This window comes from Triturus cristatus, chromosome 6 (assembly GCF_964204655.1).
Source record: "Triturus cristatus chromosome 6, aTriCri1.1, whole genome shotgun sequence".
Classification (NCBI taxonomy): Eukaryota; Metazoa; Chordata; class Amphibia; order Caudata; family Salamandridae; genus Triturus; species Triturus cristatus.
Window position 1 is genome coordinate 1298184483 of NC_140589.1, and position 15975 is coordinate 1298200457.

The window sequence follows — 15975 nt, forward strand, 5'->3', positions numbered from 1 at the left end:
CATGACCTACCGTACGCTTACGGTACGCTTACGGTACGCTTACGGCAAAAGTGCGCATGCGCGTAAAAAAGACACGCGCTTGCGCGCATGCGCATAACAGTCACTACCCGACACTTCCGCGTAACGTGCGCGTGTAGCGTACACGCGTACGCGTCCCACGCGGAGTACGCGCGGCTACGCAAATTGCGTAACTATACGCAAACAGCGTAGATAAATTACGGGCGTTGCGTAAACCGTACGCTTACCGTAAGCTTACGGTACGCGTACTAAAAAAAAAGGAAAAAATGTACTGCAAAAAATTATAACATGTTTATTTTATGAAATATATTTAAAAAAACATATTAAAGAATTTTAAAAATTTAACCATAGTCTTTATAAAAGGTTAGAACATTAAATTAAAAATATGTTTAAAAAAATAGAAGAAAAAAAAAAATAGCATTTAAAAAACCTTGCAAATTCACTGAAAAAACCATGGGTTTCACACACGTTATAGTTAGGAATTAGCATTTAAAAAACCTTGCTAATTCAATGAAAAAAACATAGGTTTCACACACGTTATAGTTAGGAATTAGCATTTAAAAAACCTTAGAAATTCAATGAAAAAACCAAAGGTTTCACACACGTTATAGTTAGCTGGACATTTTACTCGTAAAAAACCATTGAAATTCCCCCGTTATAGTTAGTTAAGCTAACTATAACTCGTGCGCCCGCAATGCACTGCTGATGACGTCACATATTACATCACTCATGACATGGTCAGTGACATCACTCATGACATCACTGATGACATCTCAAATGACATCACTGATGACATCACTGATGACATCATCCTTGTGATAGAGTGGCTGACCTCCTCCCACCCTAATATAACCTTTGATACACACATTTATAAATAGAGACTAAACTTTTCAAAACAATGGACATACCAATACCAGTTACAACAACCTCTTCAGTAATTCTAAGATCCACATACACATCCACTCATTCACCAACAGTCCTATACAGTCACTCATACATGTACTCACTCATCATATGTACTCATACACCTATACATCCTGTTACACAATGCCACTCATCCGTAGAGTTACTCACACACATAGTCACTCATGCTAATAAAGAATCAAACATCCATTTACTTGCATATAGTTATACACACACCACCACACTTACTTCTACAAAAACTTACACATACTTAGTCTTTTAAACAATCACTTATAGAAACACATACTTATTCATACAGGAACTCTTTCAATCTCTCACTCTCACATATACTCACTTATATACACCAATAGTCACATATACTAGTTTAAAACATATGTAGTTACTCATAAAGACACTGTAGAGACAGTCATTCACTCACTAACACACCCATACACACACTCATCCACCCATGCAGTCCTGCATACATACTATCTTCAACACATACAAACAGTGAGTCACTCATTCATGCACCTATGCACTACGTAATACCCCCCACCGAACCATACAGACACTCAGACTGATACTCAAAAAAACAACTAATAACCCATATAAACACTCATGTAGCTGCTCACCAACCCATGCAGCCACTTATACACAAAGTGAAAGACTGATACAGATATATACATATTTAAACATTACTCACTAAGCCATGTATTCACTATGATACACCTAATCAGTCAGTTACACAATCAATTTTTCAAAAACAAATCATCCATTTAGACACTTATATACCCATTTATTCTTCCATCGACCTTGAGATATACATATATCAAACATATTTAATTTTCAGAAAAACACACATTCACGGGATGATGTCATCAGTGATGTCATCAGTGATGTCATTTGAGATGTCATCAGTGATGTCATGAGTGATGTCACTGACCATGTCATGAGTGATGTAATATGTGACGTCATCAGCAGTGCATTGCGGGCGCGCGAGTTATAGTTAGCTTAACTAACTATAACGGGGGAATTTCAATGGTTTTTTACGAGTAAAATGTCCAGCTAACTATAACGTGTGTGAAACCTTTGGTTTTTTCATTGAATTTCTAAGGTTTTTTAAATGCTAATTCCTAACTATAACGTGTGTGAAACCTATGGTTTTTTCATTGAATTAGCAAGGTTTTTTAAATGCTAATTCCTAACTATAACGTGTGTGAAACCCATGGTTTTTTCAGTGAATATATATATATATATATATATATATATTATTTAATTTTTCTTTTCCTTCCTGACAACAGTCTGTATATCAACTGGTTCCTACTCACCGGGGGTTCACGTGAAGACACTCATGCCCGAGCGTCAAAATCGCCAACTCCTTTCTACTGAAAATCAGGAAGAACACGGCACTCCACAGCAGCAATTAAATCTCCCTTTATTATGGTAAATGCGGAAAATAAATAAGCATCAACTTGTTTCCGCATGCAACGCCTTGGTCATGATGTTGACCGCCAATATTTTCATACTTTCTATGCATTACTAACAAAAACAATGGACAAGCCTGGATTTAGAAAGTCCAGTACCATCTTTGAATGGACTAATTCATTATAGCAATCTCTTTCTTTGCAGGAATTACAACATAATGTGTTCTAAACATAGAATATTGATAATTAAAAGTAAAAATTAATTAAAAAAACCAAAACATGGCTAACTTTGTCAGAAGAAAACATGAATCCAACAATTAGCATCATTCAAGTTTTATGGACTCTGCCAAATCATTGGAAGATATTTCAACTTTCCATTGAGTGGTGATCCTCATACTCATCAATACTTATATTTTGTAAATATAAATGTAAAACTATCTAGCCCAAGTGGGCACACTCTTTCTTTTTATATCATATGAAAGAAATATTTTGCAGCACTACAACACCATCAATCTTTGTAAAGAAGAAAATATACCTCATTCTTTAAACAATGCATTTGACATGTGAACATTGTCAAACCGTTGCCAAATAATATAACATGATTCAACTTAAAATATTGTGTCATTGGATGACAGTTCTAATGTACTTCGGTTATGAAAGTGCTCCACCCATGCTGCAATTAGACGCTCAACCTTTGGGGATACGTAGTTTATGAAAAGCGAGCGGTTTGCAAGTTCCTAAAATCCTGTCTTGTCCTTAGTGATCCAGCGGAAACGGTATAAAATGTATAATCATTCACATTATCCCTAATTTATTATGATCAGGAACTTTTCTATAACTTAGAGTTTTAGGCCCATATAAACTCAATAACCACTTACATATTTCAGGTCCTCCAATAGATATTTGGTAGAGCTAATAGGGACTCGATAATAAGAGACGGATGCAATTTTCCTTCATGAGGACCTATAATGAAGAAAAATTCTAAATAACAACTATAGTCACAATATGAAATATGTCAAATAACTCATCAATTAAGACAAACTCTGAATACCTATCATGTTACTTTTATCTAAATATTTCAAAATATGAATGGGCAATACACAAGTTCAAGAATGATCAATTCTTCATTTTTTTGTTATTACAGGTAAATTCACAATCAGAAAAACACAGTTCAGGACAAATACATCATAAGATCAGTAACAGATGTGAGAGGGAGAGAGATACAAAGAAATAGGTTTCTTTGCAATATCAGTATGCAATTTAGAATTTCATACGAACCTAGATCAGAGAATACCAATGCAGAGCGTGCAAAAGTCAGAAATAGCTAACCCTTCGGCCGAAAAGGTATAGATTGAGCAACATCACCAGTCGATGAAGTGCAAGATAATCAGGATAGTCTCGCCCAGGAATTACAAGAATAATAGCCAGTCAGAGTAGCATAGAGAGTACAGCAGCAAAAAGGCTCTCTTCTCATAGAAAAAGCTACTGCTAAGTTCTTTTCTCACAGTAATAATTATACCCCAAATGTTTAAAAATCCACCGCCTAATGTTACAATGTCACAGTTCCACACAATTTTATTGGTCAGGCTTATGAGGTGATCGTCGTCTTAGTCAGTTCATCTGGATTCCTGTCAAAGTTCTCTGTCAAAATGAATGTCATCATCGCTCTTAGGAAGCAGGAAAAGAAATTGTGATTTCTTCATGTCCTATTGCTCGCTTCCACATCAGCTTGCAACACAGTTGACAAATGTATTCATAGAAAGTATTACTCTAGCCATAGAAAGGAAATTCTAGTGATATGCTTTGTGCACAACTAAACAAATAAATCAGCATTTTGGAAATAATGAAGGACAAAATACTTGCATGTTTTGAGGCCTTCATAGAGAAACCATAACATCGTTTTTTTCTGAAGAATAAAACACACTTCAATGAAAAAGAGATTCAAGAAATACATGAAATCGATATTTCAAAATATTCATTATACTAATTAATCTCATAAGTATAAAATAGTTTTCAATATATAAGCTATTAATAATCAATGTTTTTCTTTGTATAAGGAAAAGATAAACATTTCACGAAAAATGTTCTGTAAGCGTTTCTATTATTACTATCTCATATTTCTATTTGTAAGTTTGTAATGCACATTTATCAAGTCTCTCTCCCACACTACATGTGTTTACATAATTACATAAAAACCCATATTTTCATTTGCTTTTCTGCACAGTAAATCATTGCTGCTTTTCATTATTAAACGTGTCATCTTTCCTGCACATATTTTACGTAAATCTTTAATAAACTATGTTAATAATTTCCACACTGTTAGTCATAGTTTCGTTAATAACACAGTTATGCGCAGATTTGATCAGGCAAGATCATTTTGCAAAAATCATGCTTCATCATTAGCATTCCCTACCTCTAAGTGTTACTCCAAAGCCCTATGCCTTCTATCTTCTTTTCACTCTTCTAGGGTACTTTTTTTTATAACCGCCGCACAATTAAAACTCCTTTGAAGCATCTAGGGCGGGACTGAGGTGCTGCTTTCAATTCTTTATGCATAGCTAAACAAGCTGCATTAAACTGTCTGAAAGGTCACACATGAGCTATTGTTGAATAAAAAAATAACCTGTTTGAAATCGAATAACTTAATATTTGGAAGTCATTTACAAAATGTACTGGTCTCATCAGTTATACAATAAAAATAAATCTGCCTTATTTCCAGTAATTACTTCCCTAATGAAGGAATGGCTCAATCCCATCCCATTTTATCCTCAGGCCCGTATTCTTCAAAAACCCTAACATGCAAATCCTTCTTCATGGGCTTTCCTTCTTCATGTCTAGATTCCAAGAGGCAAACACAGGAGTTGATGGACAGAGCGCAGAAACTTTTCAGACACTCACCCCCAGTCACTATTAGATCTGGGTTGAATGCATCATCGTTCTTTAGCTCACTTTGCCATCCCAGTTCAGACCCAGTCATATGCAAATCAGTCTTGACCCTGTTTCTCATACTAACTGTCCAGTCCAAACTGCCAAGCCAGGTCATCCCTGGACTGGAAACAAGCATCCTGGAATAGGTTTCGGGGTAAGACCCCTCATCAGCATGGCTAGCTTGAATCCAGGGGAAAAGTGAGCAAGGGACCCACGTCTGGGCATACCCTGCCAACTTAGGGCATACAAAGCAAACACAAGGAGATCATGGATGGAGTGCTGAAACTTTTCAGACATTCAATCTCAGTCACCATTTGATCTGGGTTGAATCCTTCACATTCTTTAGCTCACTTTGCCACCCGAGTTCAGACTAGGCCTGGGCGTAGTTCGCGAAGTAGCACTTCGCGAAGCTACGCAAAGTGAAGTTCGCACTATGCGAGCTACGCGTAGCACTTCGCGAACTGCGTAGTACCTTGTTCGCACTGTGCCAGATGTCGTTTTCAATGATTGCACAGTGCGGACAAGCAACCGGCACTGTGCAATCATTAAAAATGGCATCTTGCACAGTGCGAGCTGTAGTTTTCTGCTGCTCGAGTAGATTTTTACTCGAGCTTCAGCTTTCTCAACGCGAACTGGTAGTTTCTCATCGCGAGCGGTCGCGAGCATACGCGACCACTCGCAATGAGAAACCTGACCTTCTCGCGTTGGGAATCTCGCCGGGAGGTTTATTTTCCATGCTCGCGATCGCCAACTTGAAGTTGCTGATCGCGAACAAGGAAAAAGTCTCGCCGGGATGTCATTTTGCTTGCTCGCGGTCGCCAACTTGACGTTGAGGATCGCGAGCAAGCAAAAAATGACCGCAGCACTACGCAACACTATGCTACGCGTGTTCGCACTGTGCTACGTGCAGTTCGCGTAGTGCGAAGTAGCGCGAACTTCGCAAACTACGCGAGCGTAGCGTAGTGCTTCGCCCAGGCTTAGTTCAGACCCAGCCATATGCAAACCAGTCCTGCCCTGCTCCTCATGGGAACAGTCCAGTGCGAACTTCCAATCCAGGTCTTCCCTGGACAAGAAATAAGCATCCTGGGACCGGTTTTGGTGGTGGAAAAGTGAGTGAAAGAATGATGATGGATTCAACCCAGATCTAATAGTGACTGGAGGTGAGTGTCTTAAAGGTTTCAGTTCTCCGTCCATCATCTCCGTGTGTTTGCTTTGTTCACCCTAAGTTGGCAGGGTATGCCATAGAACGGCGCTCAGACCAATCACAACACTGCTAAGGTAGTTTTGTGATTGGTCAGGGGATTCTGGGAGGCTATGTGCTCCTGGAGAGATGAGGACGGAGAAAGAAAAGGCAGCAGCCAGCGGTAAAGAGGTAAGTGTAATTTATTTTATTATTCGCCTCCCTCAATCCCCCTCTCACACACCCTCGCCCTACCGCCCCTAGTCGGAAGTAGCAGCTACAGCAAGCCAGCAAGCTTTTAAGCTGATCAGATATGAAAAATTTAATCTGGGGATGATGGCATATATCTGCTAATTGGATTAAAACAAGACAGCTTTAGTTTGGAGTTGAGATCAATCCAGCCAATCTTTAATGGGGAATTGACTAAAAAAACATCCTGTTAGTTTAGAAGTTCAGAAAAAATCCGTCCTGAGCTGCTTTGCTTTATGTCTTAAATTGGACTCAAATTTGGAGGTATGGTCATAATGCAAATGATGGAATACTCAAAGATTGTCATGTGATGATGACTCATGTCGACTCCTCCCTCCCTCACCATTACCTGACAGAGCAACACCGTCTACTCCGTGTGTATTAACACCCTCTGTGTCCTCCGCAGGACCTTCAAATGGATCCCCCCAAATCCAGAAAGACCATCACCCACGCACTCATAACCAGCAGATTGGACTACGGAAATGCCCTATACGCCGGAATTAACAAATCTGATCAGAAGACTCCAGACCATCCAGAAGGCCACTGCCAGACTCGTCCTCGGCATCCTGCAACCAGACGACATCACCCAGCACCTTCGAGACCTCCACTGGCTCCCCGTCAAAAACAGAGTGACCTTCAAGCTACTCACTCACGCCTACAAATCCCTCCACAATACCAGACCCCAATACCTCAATGAAAGAGTCTCCTTCTATGCACCCAAGAGAAGCCTCCGCTTCGCTGACCTTGCCTGTGCCAAAACCCCCTGCATCCGCAGAGCCAGAACGGGTGAAAAAGCGTACTCCTACATCGCACCAAAGACCTGGAACGAACTCCTGCTCAGCATCAGACGTTCACCCACCCTGTAAGCCTTAATTAAGAGCCTCAAAGACCTGGCTCTTTGGGTGAGATGGAGATGCACAAGGACTCCAACCCCCAGTTCCTTGAGACCCCCACGGGTGAGTAGCACACTTCACAAATCCCTGATTGATTGATTGATTGATGTATGTGATTCAAAGCAAAAGCATTTATTACGAGTTCCACTAAAAGATGCTTTGTGTACTGTCCTCTTGACCTTTCTTCACTTATTAAGCACATTTTTATCCTAGGGGAATTTCAGAAATGTGGAAAAATAACTTCAAAATGTCGTATTCTTCATGGAAACAATACACCACAGACAATAGGTCTGCTTTATTTTACACCTTCTTGATTGCTTATGTCAATTTAAAAATATATCCATCTCTCCATCTCAAAGACAATGCAAATATCAGATGCCTGACCCATAACATCATATGTCAGGCATTGGTATGTCCTCTTCTTTCCATTCACACCCTTCTTGCATGGGTATTTTTGTTGTTGATTGTGAAAGAGGAGTTGGTACAGTTGGAACAATAAAGACTATAGTGACAGATGCAGGTATACCACTTCCTGGAGAACCTTGATTTGAAACAAAAGCAATAGCTGTTACAGTGGCAGTGGTGTTGATTGAAACTTTGGTTACAGTGGTAGTGCTTCAAACAAGCAAAATGGTGTCACTGCTGTGTCTGTGGACTGAGAAGAAGCAGGGATTCGTAAGGCTAGACTGTTCTTTGATATCTTTGATATCCTGACAGATGGTGGAGCACATCGTGTCATCTTGTGCTGAGTCATCCGCAAGTACAGCAAATGTACATCATTTCATTTTTATATGTAAATGGATGATGTTACAAGGTATACAGCCATTATGTATAAATGCATTTTATTTCTGTGTGTAAGATGTTACAAGGTATATTAAAAGATGATGCGACATGGAACATCCGATAACACATAAATAGGGATTACCCATATTCAACATAATAAAAATGTCAGTCCGTGCAGCATTAATTAAACGTTCTCATTTCTGTTTTTCAAGAATCTTCAGACATACATCAAAGCTGTCATTTGGGATGAAAAGATGAAGAGTTAAGTGGAAAAAAGGCAAGTAGTGTGGGCTCTTAATCTCCCCTGATGTGTAATGGCACACTCTCAATGAAAATGGATAAGATATGTTATGCACTACAAAGAGAATCTCAAATTATAATCTGCGTGGCACACTAGTCCATCAATTTACGGATGGTTGATTTGTAAATACAGAGATCACAATTGTGTTTTAAAAATGTGAGATTGACATCTCCTGAAGCTGGTACATTTTGAAACACATTTTCTTATTTTAAAAACACACTATTTCCGGATAAGAAGGCACTATTAAATTCATCTTCTTTTCAACTTTTGATTCTAAATTTAGAGACACAAATAGGAAGGTACAGAGTGAAAAGCGTGTGGTGTAAAATTTCTACATGACAAACCTAAAAAACATCTGCTGATGGAAATTCCACTGACATTTGATCACAGTATATTTTATCACCTGGAAATGGCTTTTCAACTGGAAACGTGTACTCTCCAACACACTCACAATCTATGGGGTTGTTTAGGTTTTGATTACACCCAATTTGTATAGCTATACTGTTCCTTGCACTAATTTGAGCACCTGAATTCATAAAAAGTAGGAAACACAAGTCACCCCTTTCCTCTAGGAGGATTACTAATTTCAGACTTTATGGAACCCACTATAAAAAATAATTGTACTGTATTTTGACCCTTTTTTTTACTCATTAGCATTTCCTCAACCCTACTGGCTAAGTCCCTGGATGACATGGGCTCTGTTTTACTCTCCTCTTCTAATGTATATATTTAAGGCAACAACATTGTCAGTCACTTCTTAGGCTGTTATGTTTCTTATTTGGCCATTCTTTGTTTTCTTGAGATCTTTCTTTGATCTCACTCCCCTTTGGTTCTCTCTCTGTCACTTGTGTCTTCCATGATGGTGAACAAGATCTCCCTTTCTCTTGTTCTCATCACTGGCATTTAGAAGTGATGCTTTGCCATTGGTCAGATCACCAGCTCATACCCTGTTGATGATTTCCTTTAGCGAAAATGTTTTTTCAAGGAGCTTGCATTGTGTTGCTGTTGGTAGTAAAAAATCAATGATCCCTGGTCAAAAGGCTTCCTTGTTCATTATGAAGGGGCAGTGATGAGGATTTCTAACCTTCAGGAATGGCCCGTGCAGGTAAGAGAGGTGGGGCGGTGAAGCGAGGTGGGGAGGGAGTCGACAGACAACAACGAGTGAAAATTAAATTTAAAAAAAGAAAAACACTTTCCTTGCGCTCGCCTCATTGCAGACTAAGTGGTTTCCTTTTTTTAATTTAATTTTAACTCGTTGTCTGTCAACTCCCTCCCCACCCCGCCCCACTGCTCTTACCTGCACAGGCTGCTCCTGCTAACCTTCTAACAAACACTACTAAGAATTTGCTGTGCTCTTGACAGGCAGAGTTGATATGTGAGATTCTTGGTCCACATTCCACTTGAAGTAAAAATGTGTACACAAACACAGAGCATCTTTGAGCATGTCTAGTTTTTGGGAAAGATTGCCGTAATTAGACATCACCGATTATGCTCTACTAAAACAATCAAAAGCTGTACCACTTGTTTGTCCCTCATTTCTCCTGTCGCTTCAAGAAAAGTATCTAGTGATTCCATTTACCTCGCTTATCTAGAGCCCAAACTCTATGGCACTGATTCTCAAACTGCACTTTGAAGTACATTTTGTAGTATGACAAAATGTATGTTTGCCTAAACTTATGCATGCAGAGTTCTCCGCCTCGACAGCAGAGTTTGCACACAAGTAAGTATAGATTTTAGTAGTAAATGTGGAAGGGGCACAGAGAAGTGGGTGCAAAAAGGGAAAGTCTTACTACTAAAGGGGATAGGATTAGGAAGGAGTAAATGAGGACCAGGAAGGGTCAGGGAGGGGTTTAGGGAGAGATGTCACCCACCCACACAAGAATAAGCCAATTGCTTCACTCTGAGGGTGGAGACATGTAACTTACACTTTTGTAGTAAGTTTACCCGGGACATTTGTGAATACCGAAAGTAGTAGACTTACTAAAAAGTTTAAACGTACTTAGAAGTGTAACTTACCTTTCTGAATCAGGCCCTATGTGTTGATGTCTGCAACCAGGGTTAGCACTTTGTGTCACGTTTTGTGAACCCTTGTCTTTAAGAATGTTAGGTAGTGTTAAGACCGGCTATTTCAACTTTTCACTGCAATATTGGTGCTTTGCTTGCTTTCAAATAGTGTTAGCAGTGACAATCTCTTTTTAATAGAAATGTTGGATGACATGGGCTCTGTCGCACTCTTCTCTTCCAATGTATGTGTCAGGCAACAACACAGTCTGTGCTAGACCTGTCAGCCTTACGGTGACCCTCACTCAAGCTTTCTGCCCTCACTCCTCCTGTTTTGCTGAATTTGTTTGGCTTTAGGACTTTACCACTGCTAACCAGTGCTTAAAGTACTCATGCTCTCTCCCTTAAACATGGTGAAATTAGCTTACACCGAATTGGCACTTTAATTAACTTGTAAGTCTCTAGTAAAGTGATGCTGCAGGTCCTCAGGGACTCTAAATTAAATGCTACCAGTGGGTCTGCTGCACTGAAAGTGCCACCCACCTATAAGTAGGTTTTTCAAACCTGTTCCAGGCCTCCCTTTGCAGCCTGTGTGTGCAGTTTTAAACTGCCATTTCGACCGGGCAAAATTAATATTTTGCCAGGCCTAAACCTTCCTTTTTAACACATATACGTCACCCCTAGTGTAGGCCCTAAACAGCCCATAGGGAAGGGTGCATTGCATTTAAAAAGTTGCACATGAACTTTTAAGTTTTAAATGCCCTCGTAGTGTAAACATTCTTAAATTCGTTTTCAATATTGCAAGACCCAGCTCTCCCTTAGAATGACATTGGATTACCTTTTTTACATTTAATAAGTGATAGCTTTTGATTGGGGAATGTAGGAAAGTCATGTTTGGTATCTGAGGAATTGAAATTTAAAATCCTCTTTAATGGTAAAGTCGGACTTTAAGTCACAATTTTGAAAGTGTCACATTTAGAAAGTTCTATACACATAAAAACATCAGGTGGTTGTGAGATTTAAATACATTTTTACCTTTTACTCAATAATCATGACCTCAAATTTGTTTTAGTAATGATTGAACACAAACGTTTTTTAAACTTTCACATTTGGTTTGATAAAAGAAAGGACAATCTACATTCAACTCAATGGATATACAGTGAAAAATATTTCAAAAACATTTGTGAAATATGGAAAGATAAATCGTGATCCAGAGCATTACATTCACAGAAAGTGCTCTTAGTACTGGAACGTATAAAGGGTCCAAAGGTATTTAATATGGTCTTCCAATAGTTTCTTTAGACAAATTAATTTATGCGTCCATATTGATACTGGTTGAACTAGAGGGCACGGCAAAAGGGTTTGATTCCGACTTATCAGTTGTCGAGGTTATTAGGGATTTGTACTCCAACTTCAAAACTGGCATCTGACCATAATATTGGATGCTCAGATCCAACTCTTAAGTCCTGTGGATACTACAGAAGAAGGACATCCTGCTGCTTTGCGGCTTAAGGCCTGCCCTCCTTCAAGAGAAGGAAGAATGCCCCTGCACCCTTCATCTCAGACTGAAGTCACTCCAAGGGTCAGCTGACTGACCTCCTGCCTGAGCTAAAGGGACATACCAAGCTCCAGAGGACTCCCTGCAACTGCCCAGCTGACCTGCTGCACTGGACCTGCATGGACCTGCAACTGGACCTGCCTGAGCTCTCCTGGCATCTGCTGGAGTGAGTTCTTGACTCCCCAAGAATTGCCCCCAGGTCCTGGACCCTTGGTGTGGCATCAGTTGAACTCCTCCTTGAAGAAAATAAGAAGTTCTGACATTTTGGGCTCTTCACGACCACAAAAAGGCGCAAGATCTTGCTTCCCATGATGACCTCCAACACGAAGCCCATGTAAACCCAACTCTTCGTGCTACAGCGACCGATAGCGATGACTGATAACACAAGATCTGCACTTTGAGCAACCATCAGCATGAATCCCCATCAACGACCGTCCGCAACACCCGACAGGATCTTAGTGCTAAAGCGATGACCATCTGTGATCCTTGCGGCCTCCTCCAACGCAAAAATGACTCTGAGCGCTACACTATGAAGGGTAACTTTTTCAGCGGACCAGAACTTGTGACTTTCACCTGGACTCGCACGACCAGATGACCGGAAGTGGTGCTTGGTGCTTGTAAGTGCTGTCTTAACCATAAATCTTTAAAATTGCATATCTCTAGTTCTCCTGACTGTATTTCTGTTGTCTTGGTGCCAAATAATATGATACAATTTTACTCTATTTTAAAAAGTTGGTGTGGGATTTCTCTTATGTTGCGTTTTCACCTCATTACTATTTGTGTGCTTCATAAATACTTTTACACATTGCTTCTAAGTTAAGCATGACTGCTTTTGTGCCATGCTGTCAGATGGTTAAGCACAAGTTTATTATGTGATTTTCTGTGGTTCATTTTGACCAGGATTAGTACTGTTGCTTAATCCCCCCCCCCCCAACCAATGACCCAATTTGTCACAGTCTGTCACATCTTAATTTATTATGTTTTTTATTTGGCCAGTCTTTGTTCCCCTGAGACTTTTCTTTTATCTCACTCACTTTTGGTTCTTTCTGTCTCTTGTATCTTCCATGATGGTGAACAAGTTGTCCTCTTTCTCTTGTTCTCTTTGCTGGCATTTAGGTGTGATGCTTTGTCTTTGGTCAGTTCACCAGCTCATACCCTTTTTATGATTTCCTTTATTTAAAATCGTTTTTCAAGGCACTTGAATTGTGTTGCTGTTGGCTGGCAAACCTTGTAGACTTTTTCCTCTTTGCATGTGTACTGCAGAATGCATATACAAATGTTGAAGAAGCCCATCCAGTGTAGAATCACAATACAATTCACTTTATCCAGTCCTTTAACGACTAACAAAACCATTCTAGAATGGTCCTTTTTTTGATGATGTCTGCTTGGGTAATGAGACCCATAGTGACATTACTACTCGGATGGCCCCTATACAATGTAATTGTTGTGAATAACCCATAGGAAAAGAATGCATTAACACAATGGTACCAATGTCATTACAAAAGTCATATTTTAGGATACAGAAGAGGGTTATATGAAGTACCAAGTATTACTGATATAACTTCCCACACATTTCACTAATATTCTGATTATTTCCAGACATTCAAAAAGTTTTCTGCATGTGTTTCTTTACATTATAATTGAGACTTACGTACCCATATTTAGTTGTTTTATGAGAAAAACATTGGCAACTACTATTCATTTTCAAAATCTTGAAGAAAGTGGTTTTAAAGTTAATTTGCCAAAACATGGCATACGTGTATTTTCAGCACCCACTACAGATTGCAAGAAACTATTGGCGCTCCAAAACATATTGCCAGTTTGTGTAGAAAGCTATGTGATTGTGTCACAAATTGGGTAGTTAGATGCGGGGGGCTGGAAGCCCCACTCAAGCAACAATCATAATCCTTGTCAGTGTGAACAGCAAAAGTCTCTAAATTAACTTGTGATTAACACCCTGGTAGCTTGGCACAAAAGAATCAAGGCTGAACTTAGAGGCAAAGTGTAAAGTGTTTATGCAGCACACAAGCAGTAATAAATTGAAAACACAACACAGAAAAAATCCCAATAAAATGATACCACAACTACAAAAACCCAACCAGTAGAACCAAAGGTATGGAATCTCCAAGTTTAAGGGAGACATAGCACATAAAAACACAAATATTCACTTGCGGCCATCTGGTCATGCTAGATCGGGTGAAGGCCACACGTTCAGGCCGACCGCGATGGAGTACAGGCGTGGGACCAGGTTAGTTCAGCTGAAAAAAGTTACCTTCTCAAAGTCTGGCACAAAAAGTTGTGTTCGTGGTGGAGGAGGCCGCAAAGTGCAGCGTAAGCATCATGGATGGCCATCTCTGTTGCACAGAGAATAGGCCTGGCATTGTGGATGGTCGTCACTGTAGCACAAACATCTGGTCGGGCACCACAGACAGTCATTGCTGGAGCTTTGTGTTGGCAGTCACCACAGCCTGTCATTGCTGTAGCGCAAAGTACAGATATCTCATTGACCGTTGTCACTGGCGTTCGGTGTAGAGTGAAGAATGGGGTCCACCAGAACTTTTGGTTGGCGTGGGTGGAAGAGTGTCAGTGCAAACTGACCCACTCGCAGTCGCAAGTCAGCTGGGGAGATGCAGGGAGGCCTCTGTAGCTTGTTGTGCCCCTGCGACTCAGACAGGTGGTCTTCCGACTGACTCTTGGAGACACTCATGTAGCCTGAGATGAAGGGAGCAGGTCCATTGTTCCTTCTAAGAGATCAGGATCATCTTCAAGCAGCAGGGAAGCCTTCTGGTGGATCAAGGCAGGCTTCACGCAACAGGACAGTCCTGTCGTAATAGCAGGGCAGTCCTCTGAGGAGCAAGGCAGTCCTTCTTTAATGTCAAAAGGCCCAGGAGTGTGCTGAAGAGTGGCTCTGGGGATCCAATATCTATACCTGGTACCAGATTTTTTAGCGAGGGGGCCACACCCCCCACATCTGGTTGTGGAAAGTTCTTCCCTTCCCCTGTCAAGGCTTCAGGAAGTCTGAGTTAAAATAAGACTAGTGTCAGGTTCCTTTGTGAGGGAGGCAAGCCCTTTGAAGTGTAATGGGGCAGAGAAGAGTTCCACACTCAGCCATCCTGTCATAATGGCCGATCCTGTCCACACCTAATCTCCTTTTGTGTCACTTTCTGTGAGGAATATACAAATCCAAAGGCAGAACCATCCAGTCATGTGACCAGGATACTGACAGAAGGAACAAATGGTTAGTACAAGAAAATGACAACTTTCGAAAAGTGGCATTTTCAGAATTGTAACTTAAAATCCAACTTTACCATTAAAGATAACTTTAAATTACAATTCATTTGAGACACAGCATAGCTCTGCCTGTTCCCAAGCCAAGGTTTTCACCTATTAAATGTAATAATGTAACCTCGCGATAGTAAATGGGCAAGATGAGCCTTGCAGCAGTGAAAAACGACTTCAGGTGTTTTAAAATGTTAGGACATATAAAAGTTAAACCCACATTTCCTACTCTCTAAATACAATATACCCTGCATTCTGATCCATTAGGGCCTACCTGATGGGTGCTCTATATTTAATAAAAAGGAAAACTTTTATTTTGCCAGGTCATAATGGCAGTTTCAAACTGAATGACAGGCTGCAGTGGTAGGCCTGAGACATGTTTTAAAAAGGTGGCATAATGAGTGCTGCAGACCCACTAGTAGCATTTAATTTATAATGCCTGGGTACATGTAGTACTA

General features: G+C 40.2%; 1 long non-coding RNA gene across 1 annotated transcript in view; it reads left to right on the top strand.

Annotated features, from left to right (window-relative positions):
- Positions 1 to 8659, top strand: part of LOC146821301 (uncharacterized) — a 104332-nt gene extending 95673 nt beyond the window's left edge. Inside the window, exons 2-3 of the long non-coding RNA XR_014962698.1 lie at positions 7109 to 7658; positions 8591 to 8659. This is a non-coding gene — a long non-coding RNA (uncharacterized LOC146821301). The remainder of the gene's footprint in view (positions 1 to 7108; positions 7659 to 8590) is intronic.
- The last annotated feature ends 7316 nt before the right edge of the window (positions 8660 to 15975 follow it).